Source organism: Giraffa tippelskirchi, chromosome 2 (genome assembly GCF_054371585.1).
Source record: "Giraffa tippelskirchi isolate mGirTip1 chromosome 2, T2T-mGirTip1v1.2.pri, whole genome shotgun sequence".
Lineage (NCBI taxonomy): Eukaryota > Metazoa > Chordata > Mammalia > Artiodactyla > Giraffidae > Giraffa > Giraffa tippelskirchi.
In genome coordinates this window covers 7,677,513-7,699,489 of record NC_137276.1, presented here as the reverse complement: position 1 = coordinate 7,699,489, position 21,977 = coordinate 7,677,513, and the positions used below count along the sequence as shown (strand labels likewise).

The 21,977-nt window shown below is 54.5% G+C and overlaps 1 protein-coding gene across 2 annotated transcripts in view; it reads right to left on the bottom strand.

Moving 5' to 3' along the window:
• The window catches only part of FAM53B (family with sequence similarity 53 member B), a 111,651-nt gene extending 92,262 nt beyond the window's left edge, over window positions 1-19,389 (bottom strand). For both annotated transcript variants that reach the window (XM_081533825.1, XM_081533814.1), the window contains exon 1: window positions 19,288-19,389. The gene's annotated coding sequence lies outside the window, so the exon portion shown is untranslated. The remainder of the gene's footprint in view (window positions 1-19,287) is intronic.
• Between the last annotated feature and the right edge of the window lie 2,588 nt (window positions 19,390-21,977).

The window sequence follows — 21,977 nt, the reverse complement described above, 5'->3', positions numbered from 1 at the left end:
GCAGCTTCTGAGGGGCTCTGATTCAACAAGCAGGACCTACGCACACCCTGCGCTGTACCTTCTCCTCCTGGTACAGGAGCCTCATCCCACGTCCCACACTGCCCGGGCTGGTCGTGCCAGGGGCTGAGGGAGGAAGGCAGAGGGACCCAGCCAAGCCCTCACACACCACCCGGTGCTCACAGAGGTATACCACAAGGCACACCTTGGAAGAAAAGCTATGACAAACCTGGACTGTGTATTGAAAAGCAGAGACATCCCTTTGTTGGCAAAGATCCGTATAGTCAAAGCTACGGTTTTTCCAGTAGTCATGTATGGTTGTGAGACTTAGACCATAAAGAAAGCTAAGCACCAAAGAATTGATGCTTTTGAACTGTGGTGCTGGAGAAGACTCTTGAGAGTCCCTTGGACAGCAAGGAGACTGAATCAGCCTATCCTGAAGGAAATCAGTCCTGAATATTCATTTCAAGGACTGATGCTGAAGCTCCAATACTCTGGCCACCTGATGTGAAGAGCCGACTCATTGGAAAAGACCCCGACGCTGAGAAAGATTGAAGGCAGGAGAAGAGGGTGGCAGAGGGTGAGACGGTTGGAAGGCATCACTGACTCAATGAACACAAGTTTGAGCAAGCTCCGGGAGATGGTGAGGGACGGGGAAGCTTGGCGTGCTGCCGTCCACAGGTTCGCAAAGAGTCAAACATGACTGAGCGACTGAACAACAGCAACAATACCAAATGCCAGGGCAGACGCACGCTGCAGGACAGGAGTGAGCTGAGGCCCCAGAGAGGTCCAGGTCAGGGCAGGTATCCTAGAGGAGGCGGCAGGAGTCAGGCTTCACAGAGACCAGGTGAGAGCATCCCCAGAAGCAGCCAACTGGGGACACATCCAATACCGCAGGGAGCTGGGGCCAGGTGAGGCCCTTCCCAGCTTTGGTGGAAGCAGCCCCATGCTGCCCAAATGGGCACTGTCTGGCTGATGCCTGCAGCCCTCTCAAGCCCCTGGAGGGTGGGTGCTCCACCCTCCAGGGGTGGCCTTAGCCACACTAGCCTCCCCGCCCCTGGCTTGGCCCCACCTCTCCAGCTCTCGGGGGGTGTGAACACCAGGCCAGCAGCTGAGCCATGAGGGGCACACGCCAAGCAGGGCCAGGGCATCCTGACAGGGCATCCCACGCCACCCCCTTCCATAAAACGGCAGCAGGAAGGTACACAGGGTGAAACAGCTACTCTGCTCTTCCAGCGCGCCAGCAGCCCGGCTCCGACCCACGCAGCTACCTCGGCCGCCCACAGACAATACGGCGATTGTGCTCACTCCCAGGGGAGCGGGAGCAGCCACGTCCTGCCCCACATGAGAATGTCACGATCGTCCTGGACTCCCAAGTCACAAATATGTGATCAAGGCATGTGCCGAGCACGCGCTCACCACGTGTTTGCGTGCCTATGAAAGCACAAAAGCACAAGGGCCCAAGTGCTTCAGCTGCTGGGGGACTGGGTCCCGGGACAGCAGAGGACGGGGCAGCAAGAAACAAGTCACAGACACAGCACAGAGACGCTTCATTCAAAACCATGACTGCTTTATTGTCCTCCTAGTTTTCGAGGGGTGGAAGCGGGGGCCGGGGGCGGGGAGTGGACACTCCTTTACAAAACAAAACTGCACGGAAAACCGCAAAGTAAGGCAAGACTGGTGACTGCCATCGCGTCCAGCTACTCCATCCAAGGCTAAAGACGGGAGACAGGCAGTGATTTCAGATTCACTCGGGACAACTGAAAACCAAAAATGAGGTGAAATCCATCTTCGCAGGCAGGCAGCTGCCACTGACAACAACACTGATATCAGGACACCTGAGTCAAAAGGTGCCTCCGCCTCAAGACTGATACCTGGAAAGTCTTGGGAAGCAGGGGCAGAGCACACGTACCATGAAGGGAACAAGCTGCCCACGGGGAGGCAGGTTACCCAGCATCTCCGTGCAGATGTTAGCTCAGCCCAAGCGCGGCCTTTCCTTGATGAGAGAGGGTAAAATAAACTCACCTGGGGAACTAAAGCTCAAAAGATCCCATGTGCCACAACTAAGACCTGGCTGCCAAATAAACTATTAAAAAAAAAAAAAGATGCAAAGCCTTGTGTGTACCTCTGCAGAGCAGTTAAGTAAAAAGGGGATCAGAATCGCAAGCAGGGCAGGCATCAGAGTCGCTGGCTGGGAACCACACCCTGACTGGGGTGAACGCTGGAGCCTCCCTCAGCAACGTGGTTACCAGTGCAGTGGTTCTCAAAGTCGTGGTCCCGGGACCAGCCACAAGTTGCTTCACCTGGGAACTTGTTAGAAATGCCAAGTTTCACTCCCTACCCCGAGTAAATCAGGGACACTCTGGGCAGAGGCCAGCAATCAGGGCTTTAACAAGCCCTCCAGGTGAGTCTGATGCTCCTTGAAAGTTTGAAAACCAATGTTCTACTTGATTTGGTCCATAGAACCCTGACACTTGGGAGGGGAAGACAATTCTGCACATGAAAAAAATGGGGTCCATCAAGGTTGCTGTTCAGTCCCTATGTCACGTCTGACTCTGTGACTCCAAGGGCTGCAGCATGCCAGGCTTCCCTATCCTTCACTATGTCCTGGCGTGTGCTAGGTCACTTCAGTCATGTCAGACTCTTGGCGACCCTATGGTCCGTAGCCTTCCAGGCTCCTCTGTCCATGGGATTCTCCAGGCAAGAATACTGAAGTGGGTTGCCATGAACTCCTCCAGGGGGTCTTCCTGACCCAGGGATCGAACCCGCGTCTCTTATGTCTCCTGCAGTGGCAGGTGTGTTCTTTACCACTAGCGTCACTTGGGAAGCCCACTCTCTCTCAGAGTTTGCTCAAATTCACGTCCATTGAATCAATGATGCCGTCCAACCATCTCATCCTCTGCTGCCCTCTTCTCCCACCTTCAATCTTCCCCAGCAACAGGGTCTTTTCCAATGAGGCGGCTCATCAAGAGGCCAAAGTATTGGAGCTTCAGCATCAGTCCTTGAGATCAATATTCAGGGTTGATTTCCTTTAGGATGAACTGGTTTGAGTCTCACGCAAATGTCCATGAGGTCAGAAAGGGGTGGAAGGTCTAGGTCCCCCTGCCAGCACTTCATCTGGGCCAGGACCTGGGGACTCAGATAAAGATGACCCAGTGCTTGTCCTTGAGGAGTTCCTAGCAGCCCCTAGAATGCTCTCAAGAACACCAGTGGGGACAAGGCCTTCGGGGTCCTTCTCAGGAGTCCTGGCCCTGGGGGGTCAGAGGTTGGACAAAGTCCACAGGCATGGAATGGACTGGCTGGGAGGGGAGGAGGAGGCAGATGGGGAGGCAGAATATTGGCCACAACAGGAGGAAAAAAAATGGGGTTGAAGAAAAAAGAGTAAATGAAACGAGTGACTGATACTAAATACCTGGAGGAATACAAAAAGAAAAACTCAATTCCTGGGGGAAAAAAAAAATAGAAATTGCCATTTGGAGGCTCTTTGCTTCCACTTGGTTCATTGAGTCTCTGTCGGAAAGAATAAGCTGAGAGACTCTGAGAAGCGTGTTCTCATTTACCCTGAGAAATTTTTTCTCTTTCGACCACCAGCAGAAGTTATCTACTTGATACATGGCAGCTAGACTGCCTGTCAAGATAATTTAGAGATTAAATCTTTGTTTAAAAAAAGAAAATCCTACATCATCTGTTAAAATCATGGGAGCACTTTTGAACTAAGAAGATTAAACCGGGTGAAGCAACTGAGTGACTGTAGGGGGTTTGGGGGGGACAGAAACGACCTGCAGGGCAACTGGCGGGAACCCCAGGGTGGAGACTGGCTTCCAAGAGTCAAGGGTCACTCTTCACAGAGCTGACTGGGGGTCGTGCAGGCAGCTTCAGTGGGAGCAGCCAGCGGGAAGCCCCACGGGGATGAAGAAAGCACTTCCCCAGCTCATCTCTATCGGTTCCCTTGCAGGGGCACGAGCAGCCCGATAATGGAGGGAATGACTGCTCACGCGGGCATTTCCACCACCGCCCACCTTGAGCCATACAGCCCGGGGAACCAGAAACCCTAAACCTGCCTTCGGAACGTCATGTCCGCTCCAGTGATCTCAAACGCAAACATCTTCCAGAGCTGAGCAGAGAACAGAAACAAGTGAACCCTGATGGGCAGGAACTGTGATGCCCAGCAGGAAGCCCCTGGGGGAGGGACGGCTTGCTACGGGCAGGGGAAAGAGGACCCAGGGTAATACTAAAGATCTTCTGATGTGTCAGAAAAAGCTGACAATCTAGACTTCTTCGTACAATCCTGGTTTTTAAATGTTGTCAAAAAACGCAGAAGTGCCTAAGCACCCTGGGGGCCAAACAAGCTTTGCCAGAGGACCACATCTGGCCCCCAGACCATGGGCGCACAGCCTCTGCTCTAAAGAACACTGACTACTCAAGCTCCGAAGTCACCCAGACAACTGCACTTCACCTCGGTTTGAAGAGCCCAGTGGCTTCGCCCTGAGCACCCCACAGTCACGCATATCCATCTGTATCACTCCTGGCTGGTTCTGAGTTAGAGGAAGCCCTAAAAAGGACTAGAAAGCGCAGACGGTCTGAAATCCTGAGCACATCAGGGAAGCACCATGATGCTCGCAATCCATAACGGCGGAGACCTGCCTTCCCACCCACGTGCTCGGAGAGATGGGTGACCTGCGGCCTTACTGGAGCAGAGGACAGCCCGGGTCTACCCCACCCTCACTGGGAGGGCTCCCTTCCAGCCTCTCCCACAAGTGGGGCATCAGGGAAGGGGAGTTTCCACGCCAAGTTCTTTAAACAAAACCAAGTAAAGCCAACAGACGAAAGAGACGATTCTGGAGCCCCGACGCCTACACGTGGCTGGCTTCCTCGATCACGACTCCCGCACAGAACACAGGATTCTGTTCTGATGACATGTATGCAAGATATAGAAATGAGACGGGGGTTTCCTGCCTCTTATTTCAAAACAGCCTGGGACAAATGAAGCCTTCTTGCACCACAACCACACATTCAGAGGGACAGCTCCATCGAGTAGGCTTTCTTAAATGTCAACCCACAGAGCAACCTACTTCTCTGCCCGCAGGCCATGATAAGACCGTGGTGGTGGGGGGTGGAGGGGGGTGCTGTCCAGAGAAGGAAGAGACTCCTCTTGCAAATCGTGGCACGGTCCATGATGGGGGATGACACCGGGTGCAGAGGAGAGATGGGCTTTGGAACAGATGGACTGGGGTCCAGCCTGTGAGGATGGGCCTGCGCTCAGGGATAAGCGCGGAGCTCAGTTCCCTCCTATGGAGTGGGGCTCATTAGCCAACAGCCAATTGCCTGGGTGACCATCAGACAAAATACAGGCGTAGCGCCGGCACAGAGCAGGCACTCACCCAACACCAGCTCCCTAAGTCATGAACCACCTCCACTGTGAACATGCTGTACCAGGGTTCTTTGGGGGCTCATATACTGCCCCTTTCTGGGTGGTGAGACCAGCGGTAAGCAATCCTGGGCACGGCCCAATCTGCACCGGAGACCATCCTGAGTGGCTGGCTACAGGCAAGCAGGGTGTCAGAGGAAGGCACGCAATCAAGTCTGGGCTTCCAGGGCTCTTGGCACGTGTCCTCTTAAACCCCAACTTCCTCCTTACCAAGCACTTCTTTCATGCAACTCTTCTATGGCTAAATTCACCAGGCTTATCTGGTTTTCTCCCTTTTGCACTCTTGCCCCAAGTCTGGGAAGCTCCTCCTGATATCTTAGGCTTGCATTTTGGAGATGTTTTCATCCTGACCCAAAGGGAGTGGGCACTAAGCTGGGTGATGGGAGCAGACTGGACTCACGGGAACCCAACGTGGACAGGCCCAGCCGTTCCCAAGGGCAGAAGTGGACTGGACTCCTGACAAAATGCAGCATCTCGTGAAGGCAGTGAACCCCAGACCGGGACAGCTCAGCGGTAAACAACCCCACGGTGTTTCTCCACCTTCAGAGTCCACCAGCGTCCGACAATGCGGGGAGATGGTTCCAGCAGCGATGCATTTACAGTTGGGACCCACGCACAGAATTCACATCCACGTTCTCCACATTTGCTGTCCCACCTCGGAAGGACTCTACTCCTAACTAGCTTCCAAAGGGACTGGGAGTCAGCGAATGTGGGAACCAAGCAAGTCAAGAGCTGCAGTCCAGCGCAGCTCCCAGCTAGTCAACAGCCTGCCCCAGCACTGCAGCCGATAGCATTTTAAGGAGAAAGCCACGTGATGCTGGCTAGTGGCGGGGCCTGGAACTTCTCTTCCTTCCTCATGCTACACAGAAGCCACCATTCTGAATGAAAAAAGTAGTTCCTTATCTGTTGCCCATGGAAAACATGGCCATTCCATCAAAACAAAAGTGTGCCCAGCCCAGCCCAGGAGGAACAGTGGTACGACCCATCAAGTCCATATGCTCTGGAGCAGAGTATCATCTGAACACAGATAAGGGAGGATTTCTGTGGACTTCCACATAGCCCAGTGTGTGTGTGTACACCTGCGTGTGTGCACACACACACACACATGAGCAGGGGGAAGTGCTGGGCACAGCAGAGCTGATGTGGCCACCGGCCCAGGTGAGCCAGGAGCTGGGCGTAGAGGAGCTGGGGTCATAGGCTGGAGCGGCAGGGCTGAGGGGGTCCTCGCGTAGCAACTGGTCACTTAGAGCTGGGAACCGTGGCCTGCGCAGCAAGGGGCTTGCCGATAGTCACACAGAAGGAAGGTCTAGGGGCAGCTTCTCCATTCCAGGCCAAGGCCCCCTCTATCGCATCACACATTTCTCCATCACCTCCATCACCTCCAAGTCAACGAACTCACTTTGCACCCTGTGTTTTAGGGCCAGGGAAGTCTGTGTCCTTTCTTTCCCTGGAATGCCTCCTCTATACTTCCGGTTCCCTCACACAGTGGGAGACGGGCTGGGCTTCCCGGGTGGCTCAGAGGTAAAGAATCCACCTCCCAATACAGGAGACACAGGAGACTCAGGTTCGATCCCTAGGTCGGGAAGATCCCCTGGAGAAGGAAATGGCAACCCACTCCAGTATTCTTGCCTGGAGAACCCCATGGACAGACGAGCCTGGCGAGCTACAGTCCACGGGGTTGCAAGAGTCAGATACAATTTAACTCACACACGAGAGACTAGGTCTAGCGCACTTCTGCCCCCAGAATGTTCTGTGCTGCTGGGCTAAGTTTTATATCTGTGCCTTCCAACATGACAGTGAGGAACCACACATAGCTACTGAGCACGTGATGAGTGGCTAGCGCAGGTGAAGAACTGAATTCTTAGTTCCACTCTGTTTTAAATGTAAACAATCATAATTGTGTCAATTATCCCTCAATAAAGCTGGAAAAAACTTTTAAGCGGCTGCCCGTGGCTAGCGGCTACCACCTGTACAGACCCATCCTTACAGGGAGTGGGTCAGCTCGTTATCTTTCTATAAAAGGCTGGACAGTGAACATCTTGAGCTCTGCAGACCATACAGTCTACACCCACCGCCTCTCGTGACCTCACCTGGTCTCCCTACAGATCCACCCAGACCCTGGGCAGAAGCGGCCAGCCTGCTCTTTCTCTAGCAGGTGCAGGCAAAGGGCTGGCCGGGCATCCGCACACAACTTCAAAGCCACGGAGGGCACCAGCGGGCCAGGGGCCCTTGGGCCGACCCAGAGCCTGTGCCAGGCTGGCCCTGCTCTTCTGAGGCTGAGCCGAGAGCTCTGGGCCACAGCCTAGAGCAGAGATGTCCTGGGGTCTTTTCTGCAGCCCTCAAGGACATGCCTGAATCTTACAAAAGGTTTAAAAATCGGACACTTTCCTTTTAAGCAAGTTAGAACCCAATCACCTGCAGACAGGCCATCCCCTACACGCCTCAGCCAGCAGCCCAGGTGCCTGACGGGCATGGCTCTTTCCCCTCTGCTCTGCAGCTCACCTTTTGGGTCCCTTTCAGCCTCCTCCAGGCCTGACGGCGCTCTTACTTTTCTTTCTAACAGGTGAGGGGGTTTGCTAACTTCCCTGGAAATCAGATAAACAGGAGCAGCCAGCTTAACTTCTCTCCTCGGCACTAAATGCTGATGCACAAAACCCCCCACAGGGCTTGGAAAACACACCCTGAAAGTCAAGATGGGCTGTTAAAGGCCCAGCCTCGGAGGTTCACTATTTTCCTTTATTATCGTCCTCTGAGCCTGAGTCACGTGCCACACAGCCACCAGGGTCCTGGAATCCTGGCTGGCATCTGAGGGTGTGGAGTCCACAGGACCGCCAGGCGCCAGGTGACCCATGCAGAACATTCTCACGTGTTTGTGTCAGCGACTCCCCACCCTTTGAGATCACCAGCGAGAACACGCTATGGCAGAACCCAAAGGGCACCCAGACTCCTTTTAGCCATCACACCAACGTGGTTACTTTCTTTTCCTTGAAGGCGAAAAGGAAAAAAAAAAAAAAAGCAGGTTTACACTGAATCAGACTTTTCCAGCTCATGCAATGCCAGAAGGCTTTGTTCATTTTGATTCCTTTAGTTCCAGTGCAGGTGCGGGCAAGAACTCTGGAAGGTCTTGGGAATCCCAAGTGCCCCCATTGAAAGCAAGAGCTGCAACTAAAATCAACACAAACCACATGCCTCCGGCCAAGTAGGTGCCGCTTGGTGACAATTCCCTGTGTAGGGGGCTAGTCTTGGGCTCTCCTAGGAGGTCACTCAGAGGTCAAAAGGATGGGGCCCCTGGTAAGGAGCAGGCCTTACCTCCCATCTCCTCCTCCCAGCTGCCTCCTCGCCAGCTTCCAGCGAGTGACCGACTAACCAACCACCACCTCTTTTGGCCTTCACCCCTGCCCTCGCTCCTGGGTCACTCTGTGGTCCCCCAGGTGTCTGCTCCAACCCCACTCCGGAGTGCCACTCCCCAAGCGCCAAGCCTCCCAGAGTGCGAGCATCAGCAAGTGCCCCCAGCTCCCAGCCCACCGGGATAAAGTCCAGACTCCTCCGCCTGGCGCCGTCCTGACTCACAGCTGAGCTGCGGGCCCAGCAGTGCGCTTCCCACCCTCGAGCCAAGCCGAGGTCGTCCTCCACCACCACGCGGGGTGGTCTCCGGCCACCACGCCTCCGCGCTCCCTGCTCCCTGTTCTAGAATGCCTTCTTTCCCCCTAGTCTGAGTCCGTCCAAACTCCTGCTCCTTCCTCAAGCCTCCTGCTCAGCCCTGCTCCCTTGGGCTCTGTTTAAATGACCTCCCTGTGACTCCCACGGGACTGAGGGTTCACCAGTGCCCCGTGGCCCCACACGTCCACTACACTGACTGCCCCAGGCACACGGTGGGAAGTGCGTGAACCCAAGTGCAGTCCGACTGTCTGCGGCTCAAGTCCACAAGTTCCTCAAAGGCAGGGATTAGGTTCACTCATCTAGCAATTCTTCAGAGATGCTGACACATACCGTAGGCGCTTCCTAGGCACTGACTAAACGGGACTGCGCCAGGGCAGGGGGGGAGGGGAACCAGCACGCAGAGTGTCCTGCGGTCACCAGAGGGGCGATACATCTGAAGAGGCACACAGGGCAGGGATGACGGGCTCTGTCGCGTCCAGCAAGGGCGGAGGCAGCCAGGATGTCCTGCTCACCCCCCTCACACTGCCCCTCGGTCACCGAGCTTCGTGATGTCCAGGAAGAGGGTCTGTGTCAAGGCCACCCCAGGCTGGCCACCTCAGTGGGTCCTCTACGGGGAGAGCTCTCTAAAGCCAGCCCCAGCCACCCAAGCCAGACTGACGGCAGGGGCGGCTACACCCCGGAGTCAGGCACCCGCCCAGACTCAGTGAACAGTCTGCACGGCCCGGCAGGAAGGGGTCTCCCCAAAGCTGTCCGAAGCAGAGCAGCGACCTCTCGGGCCAAGACTGTCCACCCTGCTCGCCCCACAGGAGGGCCAGGCTGGGGCTGACAAGGGGACACTCAGAAGACAGCAGGAGGACCTCCCTGGCAGGCAGTCCAGGGGTTAAGACGCCATGCTTCCACTGCAGGTAGCACAGATTCAATCCCTGGGCAGGAAACGAAGATCCCACAGGCTGCGCAGTGTGGCCAAACAGCAGAAAGATAAAATTAAAAAGAAGATGATGTGGGGAGTGGAGACCGCCAGGGACCACTGGCCTACACACTCCCTGGGGAGGGGACAGCCCTTCCTTCCATCATCCCAGTCAAGTACTCGTTTCAAAAGCGCCAATGAGCTTAGATGAGCTCTTGCTGCTGGAGAAACTGCCGCTATGTCCAGGGGGCAGAGGGGTTCTGGAGGCAGTGGACTCACACCCCAGGAGTCGGTGAAAGGTGCCCCAGCAAACGTCCCAGCTCCAACCACATAACGTGACCCAAGAGGATGCGGGCAGTTATGAAAGGCAGCTCACCAAGGTGAAGGGAGGGGCAAAATACAGACATCAGCTGTGGAGAGTCTGCAGAGAACCTTAAAGACAGTGAAGGACCTGCCACCCTCAGTCCTGAGAGGGGTGCAGCCAGGAGGTGGCCACAGAATTCCTTCCCAGACGGTAGTGAGGGCGGAGCCAAGATGCTGGGGCCACACCATGAGAGGCATTCAACGTTCTATGCTCAGGACCAAATTCAATCACCTTTGGTAAACAAGAGATTTTGTTTCCCAAGGAAAAAAGCTTAAAAGATTTCACCCATCTTAACTGAGAGACACACTGCAAACTAAATCGTAACATGGGCTTTCAACCCTTCTTCCCCCTAAATCACGAGACTTCTGCCAAGGGAGACTATGGGTGAAGAAAAGGCTCTCTACCTGACCTAGTCTCACCTGGCCAGCCAGGTCCAGCTCCACGTTAAGTCCCCAGTGCTCTGCGCCTCGTCCAGTCACCCAATGGCCACACAGACAGTCGCCCCAGTCCTTCCCCTCATTTGTTCCCCCAAGAGCACGTGCCTGCCACAGGCTGCACACCGACCTCCACTGCCCTCTAAGTGTCCCTAACCGTGGTTTCCCTCGGTTTCCCCCCAACCCAGGGGCTGGAGGCCATTGGCCCGGTCAAGGCCACACTCCAGACGAGGGCACCCAGGCCGCAGAGGCAAGTCCTGCCTAAGAGCAACCGGTCAGCAGAGGGCACACCTGGGATCCAAACCCCAGGGACTGATGCCAGAGCTGAAAACTGCCCTTGGGTTTCCCCTCCTCCCTGCCCAAGTTCCTCTGTAGTTCTCTGGCTGGCAGAACTTCTGCCCAGCCAGTCCAGCTCACGGCCCATGGGGAGCACCACACCCTTCACCAGGGGGCTTCCTGGACAGGACCCCAACCCAACCCTGAAAGCACTGGGAGGCAGGCCGGGCAAGAGGAGAGACCCGAGACCACAGGGGTCACACAGCAAATCGGGTCCAGCAAGCGAGCCGTCGCGGGCCCGCCACCCTCCCCTGGGGAATCCCATAATCTGACTGCCTCCGGGCCTTCGGGGGAGCGGGGCCCTCAGGACCATGCCACACAGAGGGGCCCCTGCGTCCCATACCCCGCCTGGAGTCTCAGAACCACAGACGCCCCTCCCCACGTCCCCATCCTGAGTGCAGAGGTGGCTGGCCGTCGAGGCCTGTGTCCTTCCACCTCCAAACCGGCAGAGAAGCGGCTCGCAGGCGACACCCGGGACCTCCCTGCACTCCCAGGCCCCGGGCCAACGTGAAGGCCAGAGCAAGGGGAATTCCAGGTGCAGCGCAGACCTCTCCCGGCCAGGCCGTCAGGGCACTTGAGCCAGAGGGCGGTGGGAAGGAGGGTGGCCTCTCGGAGTGAGCCACCACCTCCCCCCAGGAGAACTGGTCCAACTGCAGGGACACAGAGAGGCCTGGACAGGCCCTGCTCCCCTGGCGCATGGCCACCAGGGCCCCTCCTAGAGGTGGCAACTCCGTGCCCAGTCTCTAGTCGCCAGGGACCACCCCTCTGGACAATGCCCCCTGCTTATGGCAGGAAGTGCACCTCTGCTGTCCCAGGGGCGGCCACTGGGCCAAGAGAGAGCCTGGTGGCAGCTGGGGGGAGGGCAGAACACAGGATGGAGGCCACCACGAAGAGCTGGGAGGTCACTGTCCCTCGAACCGGAGGCCAAGTCATTTCTCTAAGTAGCGGCATTTTCAGCAAGCGACGGAGCGAGTCCCTCAGCCACAGGCTGTGCTGAGGACTCAGTGAACGAATGAAGTAAAGTGGCCAGCCCTGCGAGGGATGCCCGGCAGGTGTCCAATCAGTGTCTGCTAAATGAAGGCAGGAAGAACAAACCCCTCCCCGCTGCCCGACCACCTCATTAGGCCCGAACCCAACTCCTAGTGGAGGAGAAAGAGCCCTTATTTATGCGCCACCACCAGTGCCCAGAAGAGCAGATGGACAAACCTTTGCCAAGGCGACCAAAGGCCTTTTGATCAAGCCCACGGTTTCAGCACTTCCCCTCGGGTCTCAGTTTCCCTGGTGGGCAGCAGCGGACTTAGTGACCCTGCACTCTCAACGACTGAAAGGAGGCCTGCTGCCCCCATGTCGGGGAGGAAGTGAAAACTGGGATGGATGGTCAGAGTCGACCGAGGGTGTCGGAGGGCATGTTTCACCAGGCTGAAGAGCGCTGGACGAGGACCACGCTGCCTGCGGGTCTGGGCTACACAGCACACTGTCCTGTGAGCAAGACAGTGTCCCGAAGTCTCACGGGAGAGGAGGCAGCACTTGAGTAGGGGACCCAGGGGGCGGGGTGGGGGGCGTTGGGGAAACAGGTTCTGGTCTCTCTGTGCACCAGCCCACGTGACCAGGCAAAAAGTCACCCCATCTCTGGCAGTGGGATTCACCTTCTGTAAGATTCCATCAGCGGGCCACGGCAGTTCCTGCTCTCCCAGCCCCTGGTCACCCGAAATGGAACTCTACGAAAAACGTGATCCCAAGTATGTAAAAGGACAGGTTCCCGGCAGTCAGGTACCCTTAGGTGGCTGTCACTATGACACTCACTGCAAACCAAGATGAAAAGCACCAACAGCTCTCTGAGAATCACCGATGGACAAAACTGCTTCCTCCTGCCCGAGCCCCACACAGACACCACGTGCCCAACCTCTAGAAGGAACGCGGGGCCTACGTGACAACAGAGTGAATAAAACCTGCCCTCTTCACTCCAGAAAGGAGGTGGCTCAGAGGGGCTGTACCAAATCCTGTGAGGGGCAGGGCATCGAACACCTGGCCGGGCCGAAACAGGAACTACCTGGATGATGCCTGCAGCAGGCACTGGGCCCAGGGGTGGGTACCTCTCGGATTCTCCTTCGCTGAGACATGGCGGCAGCAGTGGAAAATTCCAATAGGTTTATTCCACTCCTGAACAGGAAGGCCCCTAATCCCCTACGAAGGAGAGGGAGGTATACGTGGGGTCTATTCTAGTCCTCATGCCTCAGTCTTAGATGCACAACGGAATCAACTCAGAAGCTTTAAAAATACCAACACTGAGTCCTACCCCTTCTCTCCAAGATCCTGATGTAACTGGTCCGAGATGCTGTCTGGGCATCCAAACTTTTTTTTTTTTTAAACCTCCCCAGGTGATTCTAACATGCAGCCAAGGTTGAGGACCACCTCTGTGGACGCTAAAAACTCAGTTAATGGGGGTCCCAGGCCTCTGCCACAAACCCTTGAGGAGCAGAAAGGCCAGAAGACCCAGCCAGGCAGCCCTTGCTGGAGATGGGTGTCCTCACCCTGCCTGCCCGCCCCGCCTCCACCCCCACACACAAACCAGGATCAACCTGCAAAGAGCCATCTGTCTGAGACAGAACGCAGGGCCTCTGCCCAGCCCTGGCCGGGCCATACCAAGTGCCCACACACTGGAGGATGGACAATTGTGTTCAGTTATTTGATTACTTTGGGCATGCAAACAGAACGTGATATTGTGCAAACCTGGGGTGGCAAGTACCACAAAATGATTTACTCTGAAACATCTCACTCAGCTACAAAGAAAAAAGATAAATGCTGGAAATCCTTTTAACAATCTCTTTGAGGGGAAAATGGGATCTGCATACATGGTGATGCTTCTAATGGGCTGCCAGATTTATTTCCCATTTCCCCCAGAAGGTCACTGGAAATAATCATATTTTCCTGTGAATCTGTCTTTTGTAAAGACAAAGCGAAACATTTCAGTCTTCCCAACTGAGGCACTGCCTTTGGTCCTACAGCAGATACAGCAATAGAATTCAATCACTCCTTTAAAGAGGGAAGAAAAAAAAAATGACTGGAAAACATAGGGGCAAGGGGATGAGGCAGTTAAAATTTCTAAGTTTCCCTGTGGTGTTAACAAGACTAAACAAAATTTATGCTTTGAGATAAAACAGAACTCGGTGTCTCTGCGTCTTGTGAACACATCGACCGATAGACAGCACGGTGTATGGAGAGCAGGCAGGCTTGTGGAGCCAGAGGGGATGGAACAGAGCCCCCAGATGCTCAGTCTTCCAGCTGTGTGGCCTGGCGCCTCCCTCAGCCTCAGTTTCTTCAGTTGTAACTGCAGGACTGCTTTGAGCGTTGAGAGACAGAGGATGTAAAGCCCCTGGGCAAGGGTGAGCCTCCACAACCAGTGGGCACTGTTATTATTCCTGGGATAGCCCACACCCATTTCAGCTAAATCCCGCTGCACCCAACTTTTGTACGGACCTGCATCTTGGGAACCCCATTATATCACCGCAGGAGGAGAATCTGTTTCTTTGTTTCGTGGGAGAGTCAGAACAGTCAGGAGTTGGCCTGCTCCTGCGTTCTGGGGTCAAATGGGCTTTTTACCAACATGATTTGCTTTCACCTCCTGAGCGGGGAGCTGGGTGGAAAAAGTCCCTCCAGGGACTACAGCTGCCTATGGGGGGGGGGGGGCTGTGAGATATTCCTGCACAGTCTGGCCAGGCTGCCCCCTCCCCCCTGCATAAAGCAGCGTCCCGTGCGGCAACCCCCCCAACCCCGCAGCAGGAGAGGAGAACCATAAAGAAGCGGGGTGCCTGTCACACTTCTCCCTGACGTGACGTGAAATTCTACAAGGTAGACCCTTTGAAATGCAAAATCTTCCAGAGTCCTTCAAATGTGTTTTTATTTTCTTGGGTTCCTAAGGCTGCTTTCAGACCCACCCATCAGCATTTCCCCTCTCAATCAACCCACACTTAACAAAAAAAAAAAAAAGGAAGAAGAAGAAGATGAGGAAAAAGCAGCAGGAGGAGCAGGAGGCAGCTGCAGCAAAGACGTCTCTTTTTTTTTTGAAAACGCCCAAGTATCTTCAATCGCTGCAAAGGGGAAAAGCAAAAGAAAAAAAAAGACGCTTGTCCTCCGCTCCAGCCTCCTGGATCCCTCCTCCAGGACACCCTGAAGCCAAGTTTCCTCTGGAAGGTTTCCTCCCCTCTCTGCTGATGCTCCGGATCTCAGAGAACTTTCCCGAGACAAGAACCCGGGTGCCTCCCGACCAGAGTTCGGGAGGGTTAAGACCAGCACCACCAAAACCACAACCCGCAATTTTCGAAGCCCAAACCTTGATCCAAACCCGTGTGCACAGGAGGTTTGGATTAAACATCAAAGAAGTTACCTTACAACAAAGTTGTTTGGCCAAGAAAATTACTTCGCCGTAAGAAGAACCCTCGGGAACGGTAAAATTGCTTTTGAATATAGACTTTTCAGTGGCTGGGGTCATTAATCATGTTAATGTAAACTGAGCTAAAACAAAAATTTTCTAAGCGAGTCTCCGGGCACATCAGCGTATCTAAGCCTCTGGGTTTGTTTCCAAAGTTCACATCCCCGGCACGCAATGAAACTGCTGTTAATGGGGTCAGCTATTACAGTGCAGTCCCCGACCTTGGGCCATAATAAAGGTGACTCAGTCGTGTAGAAAGAACCCTCATAAAGTTAGGCAGGAAACAAACACAGAAATTAATCAGAGAAGGAGAGTCAATGATTTTGGAAAGTTTGTTCGTTGGGCAAGTTTAAACAGCAACTCTCCCTGGATGATCAGACACTGCAGAAAAGAGCTGGGGGAAACCAGTCAGCATTCCTCACAGCACCCAAGTCCCTCGGCCAGGCTGTGCTGTGGAGGGTGGAGGGCTGGCCGGCAGCTGGACCAGGCGAGGAGGAGAGTGGAGCCCAGCAGAGTTAAGCCAAGCTGAGCCCTGCCAGATTCGGCCATGTGCTTCATGTTGGCAACAAACTGGTTCTTTCAAGAGAGGAAGAGTCTGACAAAAAGGACAGCTGCAGCAAGATGAGAAACTGAGAGGCAAAAACCTCGAAAAAGTCCTGGGTTTGGGATTCTCTTCTCAAGTCCAAAAAAAAAAAGCACCTCTGGGGTTTACAAGGTCTAGTGAATCTATTAAAAGTGTCCCCCTTGCTGGATCAATTAAAGAGAGCCCCTCCACATCTGGTTTCCATCGAAAACCGAAACTTGTATTATCAGCGTATTACATAACAAATTACGCCAGCAGGTTTCTTTTATTACACATCAGAGAGGTGTGTGGAGTGGTGGTAATGATGGGAATTGTGCTGATCTGAGTATTTGCTTATTTCAGTCTTTTTTTTTTTTTTTTAAGGGCAAGAACAAAGTTTTCCACACAGTATGCAATCCAAAAAAAAGTCACACTGCCTGGGTAAAACATCAACGCAACAATCCAACAGTGGGTCCGAGGCTCAGTCTTTGAGTGCCCGCTGCATCCAGCAGTGGGTAAAGAAGGGTGTGCTTTCTCAAAGATCAATGCAAAGGTACACCAGCTTGCTCCGGAGCGTCCTCTGCTGTCAGCTCCCAGAGTTTACGTAAGGCTCTTCTCTCCAGCCTCCCGCAGGGGGAGGAAAGCTGGCTGGCCTTTCCTGAGCTTCCATCACGGGTCAGGCGCCTGCTCCCTGGACCCATTTAAAGGACACCCAGCCCACTAGCCTCCCAGAGAACAGGGGAGATGGAGGGGCTGGGCAATAGTGAAGGAATCAACAGGCGAATAAAGGCTAAAAGGCGTGGTGGGAAAAAGTCTAAGAGGTAACCACAGGGCTTTCTCCCATAAAACGTCAATTAAGTGCAGCAGCCATGATTACAATACGGTATCTTAAAGGTCTGTTTCCTCCAAGAATTTTACGAACTTCCAAAAACGCTACTGCTACATGCAACTTCCCCAGAGCTGAAAACAGGAGGGAGAAACTGACTAAAAACATCATCATCAATCAAAACAATGGAATGCTCTACTTGTCCCGCTAGCCTGAGGACATTCAAGCCCACTTCTGCAGCAGCTATGCTGCGAGCTTTTATTTAAAACTTGCTTTCAATGCTAAAATGATTGCATTGCAATAATCACTTCTCAGGGGAAAAGAAGTCCTTGGGTAGAATTATTGGAACTGCGGGGTGGGCGGGGGGGGGGCATTTGGGAGAATGCACAGACCTGCCCTGTGCCTCTCTTTCATTTTCTGGACTGCAGCAACACCCTGGAGCTGGCTCCTCGGTCTGGACCATGGCTGGCAGCATCCGGGCCCTTGCCAAGCACAGACACTGGGTCAAGGGTTACCAAGCCTGAACTTAAGACCCAAAGCTTCTCCCACTAACATGGGCCTATCAACTGGGACAAGAAGCTGGTTTTGGTTTATCTAGCTGTCCCTAGCTGAGGAAAGTGGGAGGGGAGAAGGAAAAAAAAAAAGTACAGATCGGCAATTCAGTATCAAAACTGTAACTGAGACAAGTTACTGTTAAGTGAATAAATTAAAATGAAACCAAAACCTGGCCAACTGCAGAAACAGTGAGTTTCACCCAGTCTACTAACTCCATTCCTTTCCAAGTCCTCAAACCTGGTAGCGTCTTGCTGTAATAACCCAGAGACCAGGATTCTGGATCAAGGAAGGATCCCCCTCCAGCCGGTGGGAACTGCTGGGAACACATATGCTAGTATGTCATTTGGAAGTCTGCTAATATGTTGTAAGCTGCACAAGACGCTTGCCTGGCTTCCCAGGCCAATAAACAATGCCATTCCAACTCCTGCAGCAGTCAATAGAAAACAGTCCCTTGTCTCCACCATTCAACAATTCAACAAACATTTGTTCCTGTTGAACAACCGTCAGCCTGGCTCCATCTGCACCCGCTTCGGCAAGGCGAGCTGGCGGAGGCGGCGGCACAAACGCCCGGCCCAGGTCCCCGAGCCCGGGGCGCAGCCCAGCGCGGGGGGCCACTCGCCCAACACCCCCCCGAGTCCGGAGGCTGTAACGTATGGAAGACTCGGAGTGTGGCCTATAGGAGGCAGAATCCCATTCATCAAATGCTGCAAAGAGCTGTTCTTTGTTCACCGTCGTACGAAGTACAGTACGTGTGAATGAACCCCGGCGTTCGGATGCAAGGAGCCTGGCTTCAGGGGGCGTCCGGGAGCGAGGGACCCGGCTCTCGGCACTCGCCAGGGCTCCGCCACCTGGTACCGAGCCACGAGCATTGTTCCTCAAGTCTGCGGGCGGGGGTAGGGAGCGGGGGGGCGGGTGGCCAAGAAGGCACTTGGGGCAATGCAAACCCAGGGCCCTCCCCGGACTCTGGGCGCCCTCCCTTTCTTCGTGCCCGCCCCACCAAGAGAAAGCCTGAGCGGGGAAGCCGACTCCCACGGGCTTGCAAATCAAGGACTGGCAAAGATCGGACTCGGCCAGGGTGCCCTGTGCCGGACGGCCCTTCTCGCCATGTGCAAAAGCCACGCGGGCACGGCCCTCCACCCCTACCCCATTCCGCAAGTCCTCGCGGCCGCGGCCTCGGCCTCCGCGGGAGCTTCCCCCCGCCGCGGACAAGACAATCTCCCACCCCCAGCGTGACCTCCCCGGCCGGTCCCGCCGCCGCGGAGCCCTCCGCTGCGCTCCCGCATCCCGGGGGTGGCGGACGCAAACTTCCGCGAACAAAAGAGTTGTCTGCAAAACGATGCGGGAACTTCGGGGTGCGCGGGGACGCCCGGGTCCCCGGGGCCTTCGCTAGTGCCGCGGGCCGGGGCTCAAGTTGAGACGTGGAGGCGGGGGGACACCCCAGGGTGCAGCAGTGCCCGCGCCCGCCCCGGGGAAGCGCAGACTTTTCCGCAGGGGCCGGGCTGGCTCGCTCCCCTGGCTGCGCTCTGACAAGTCTCACGCATGCACCAGCGGCGGCACTCAGCGCCCCAAGAAACCGCCCGGCCGACACGAAACCAGGCAGGCGGACCAAAAGGAAATCAGCCACACAAATATTTAAAAAAAAAAAAAAAGGCTAAGGCCAGTGCACCCCGCGAGCCGGGCTCCCTACCGCCGGCGGCCGGGGCGCACTCGCTAGGGACCTCCGCTCGGGACCGGCCCCCCGGCCGCCGCCGCTGCTGCCGCCGCCGCCGCCCGGCCCGGGATCGCTTACTGTGCGCGGCGGGACGCTCCGGCCGCGGACCCCCGCGCAGTCGCCGCCGGCGCTCGCCGAGTCGTCCGGGCTGCCCGCCGCGCGGCCGCCGCGCGCACGCTCTCCTGCCGGCGCCGAGCGCTTTGTACGGAGCTGCTCCCGGGGAGGAGGAAATCGACTTGTCACTTCCTGAACTGTTTGCAACTCGTCCCTTTAACCGGCCCCGGCCAGGCCGCCCGCGCCCGCCCGCGCCCGCCGCCGCCGCAGGGCCGCCCGACTGCGGCTGCTCGTCGCTGGGTCCGGCACTCTGCCGGCGGCGTCGCGGGCCCGGGCGCTCGGCGCGGCGGCGGCGTGCAGGAGCCGGGCGGCGTGCGGCGGCGGCGGCGGCGGCGGCGGCGGCGGCGGCAGGCGAGGGTGCAGTGCGCGCAGCCGCCGGTGGGCGGGGAGTGGGGCGGGGGGGGTCGCGGCGCGCCGCCGGCGGGGCTAGAGGGCGTCCTGCGAGCCGAGCCGCGCGCCGCTCGCCGCGCTCGCGCCTGGGAGGCCCCAGAACGCGGGAAGTGGCCCCGGGCCCCGGCCGCGCCGCCGCCGCCCGGGACCCGAGCCAGAGACCCCGGGGTCGTCCCCTGCACGAGCCGGGATGAAAACCCCCGGCCGCGTGGACTTCAGACGTCCAGCTTCCGGGTTGTTGGGGTGTTTTGGTGTTTTTTTTTTTTTTTGATGTTTTAAAGAAACCATCGCTTCAGTGGCGTGCTGGGCGGCAGGGGAGCGGGGGAGCCGTTTTGAGTGTTGTCTGTCGCGCTTTTGGATAATAAAGCGTTCCTTTCCTAACTCGGGGCACTGACCGAAATAAAGGAATGTGTACTTCGGAAGCCACATCCAAAATATATGCAACTGGTGAAGGAAGGATTTGTGGTTGCTAAGCAGAAGCAGAGCATGTTTAGTTCTGTAACTTAGGATGTTGACTTAAGTTCAGGAATGTAACCCTGATAGAATAAGCAGAGTATTTTCATTGTGCCGCTCACCTGGGGGAGGGAGATTGTTTTCCTTGTGAAGTGAAGCCCTAGATTTCCCATTAGGCCTTCCTACTGGTGTATGTTATTTTATTGACCTTGTATCCAAAAAGAGATGTTTTTAAAGAGAAGGTTTTTTAAAAGAACTCCCTATGCCTGTTTTGTGTGCTCCTTTGCCAAAAAAACAAAACACCTCATTACTTTACATGGATTGTGTCTGCGCCATTTCAATGGTTCTATTCATAAATCAGGAAACTTTTTCTGTTGCTTCTAGGAACATTTAATTGGTTTTAATCCAGTGTTTCAATCCCAGTATCAAACAAATGAACAATTAACTTCTTGAGCTTGTGTGCACTTGGGAAACTATTACATTTCATGGCTATTGCTAACATGTTTCAGTTTCCCATCACACTGGACCCATTCTTTTGCAGAAAACTACGAGTTAACATCTCCTTTCACACTAACTACAGTTCACGCCAGTGACTTCTGCTGCAAGACAGAGGCACAACCAGAAGGATGTGAGTATTCATTCAAGTAGATGGTGTGGGATACAATCAATTCATCCAAGCCAAACCGAGCTAATATGTAGAATACTATGGTACTGATATCCTTACCTATAAACTCTGCTTTAAGAAACGTTATCAAGGGCCAATTTTGAAAGAATCAGAAACCAAGGCTTCCTAGATTGAACAAAGAAAGGCACAGGGATAATCTGAGAATGCTGCACCACTGCCCTCATGCCATCTGACGCATGCAATGTCACCTCAGCCTTTGAGAGCTTCACGGACATAGTTTAATTTACTTTTTATTAGGAGGCCTAGAGTGACTCCTGCTGGCAAGCATTCAGTTTATTCCTGCAATTACTAGTTCATGGGGTCAACTTAAAAAACAAAATTCAGGGGTCCCGAACCTGGAAACAATTACTGCAACCATTATTCTTCTTGCTTTCAGGATGATTTTAGTCTCACAAAACTCCAAGGATTGTGGTTATGGCAAGCTCCTTTGCTGTAACGCCTCCTTTCCAACCTAAAGCAGCCTGTTTTTCTGGTTTTGAGGCTTTCTTAAAAGTGTAGAGAACTAAAAACTATCTGCTTCAGGAGTTGTGCTACTAACCAATGAACAGCTATTTCTCATTTACTTAATTTGAATGTCCAAGGACTAAAAATATATACATTAAGGCCTATGTCACTGGTCTTCCATACTATGGGCCTTCCCATATCATGTAATAAAGTCCTACAGATAGATATAAGACGCCTCGCTTTTTAGGGCCATACTACACAGTCCTTTATTATAAAAAGTCCTACCTAAAAGTTTGTGTATTAGAGTTGCTTAATTCAAAGGAGTAAATATAAACTCAGTCAAACTGGATTTAAAACAATGTAAGCTGCAGTCAGGGGAAGGGGGTAGGAGGGCTAAACTGTCTACCTTTGTTCAGTCCTCAAAAGTCAAAACCAAATCAAAACCAGATTTAGAATACAACCAGAAACCTAAATGCAAATTCATGGGCCAATTTAGGAATAAATCCATGAAATAACCCAAAGAAGATCACTTGTAACTTTTCCATTATCACCAACACTAACCTGGTTAAGGCACAGAACACCCTGGGAAATACAAACTGTAGGGATTACATGCAGTCTCACTCCAAGCCCGACATATGAAGCCCAGGGAAAAAGCACAGTCAATACTGGCTCTCCCGGCTCC